Raw genomic sequence first — 1,178 nt, 5'->3', positions numbered from 1 at the left:
TCCTGCCTGATTTGAATCAGTGGAAAAGCTCCAGGTCTGATAAACAAGTCAGACCTAGATCAACATGAGAGTTGTGGCCCCTCAGCCAATTCCTTAACATCCATTCCCATTTTTAGAGCATCTTGAATGAATGGCAGGCCGGATCCCCTTGAGGAAGGAAGCATCCTGATAATGCTACCAAAACTGTATACCGTAAGTCAGCCCCAGACTTCTTCAAAGTGACTTCCAGCTGTATTTTATGGAGGTTGTGCCTCAGGTAAGTGGAAATAACCAGAATATGGAGGAATCACTAGACACTAGAGCTGACATTTACTCCTGGACCCCACAATGGCATTGTGGTTTATCAGTTAGTAGAGGGGTTTATAAAAGACAGTTCATGGATGTTTTTGCTCAGGTCCATATGTGGTGGTCTGAATGGATCCCTAAATTCATCCTATGATTATTTCCAAAGTTCCAGAATGCTGAGTTGCAATAGAAATAACCAACAACTGGCAGAATCCTCACACTGGTTCCCTGACCTGTGGTGCAGGGGCTACTTTGATAAGAAAGAACAAATGAACACTGTAACTACCTTGTATGTACCAAAATAGAAAACCAAAAGCAATATTGTATTCCTGGAAGGACTGAAGAGATTAGTGCCACTAGCAGTATCTTGAAAGCTGGAGGGGTAATGGTGTCTGTTACATCCCATTTCAGTTCACTCATTTGACCTGTGCAGAAGACAGGTCAGTCTTGGATAATGACATGGGGCTATTGTAAACAATCAGGAGTTGATGCCAGTTTCAATTTCAGATGTGTCTTAACTGCTAGGATTCAACATCTGCTAGCACCTGATATGCAGCTGTTGAACTGACATAGTGCTTGTTTTTCTCTGTATCTGTTAGTAAATATCATCCAGTGAAGTTCAGTTTCATCTGGTAGGGCTGTCAATACACTTTTATGACCCCAGCTCAGGGCTGCATCAACTTTCCAGTCTTTCCAGTTGAGTCCAGCATGGAGATCGCAACACAGATACTTAGGATTTAGGGGCAAAGTTATGTCATTCTCTGCATATGGCATTACTACTTCTGTGAAAGCAGTTTCTGGCTTTATTGGTCCCTAGTTAAAACTAAATATGTGACCATGAGGCAGAAAATTATCATGTAGTGAGGTCATAAATTTGGGCATGCCAGAAGCAC

Source organism: Vicugna pacos, chromosome 9, assembly GCF_048564905.1.
Source record: "Vicugna pacos chromosome 9, VicPac4, whole genome shotgun sequence".
NCBI lineage: Eukaryota > Metazoa > Chordata > Mammalia > Artiodactyla > Camelidae > Vicugna > Vicugna pacos.
Note: the sequence above shows the minus strand (reverse complement) of the source record.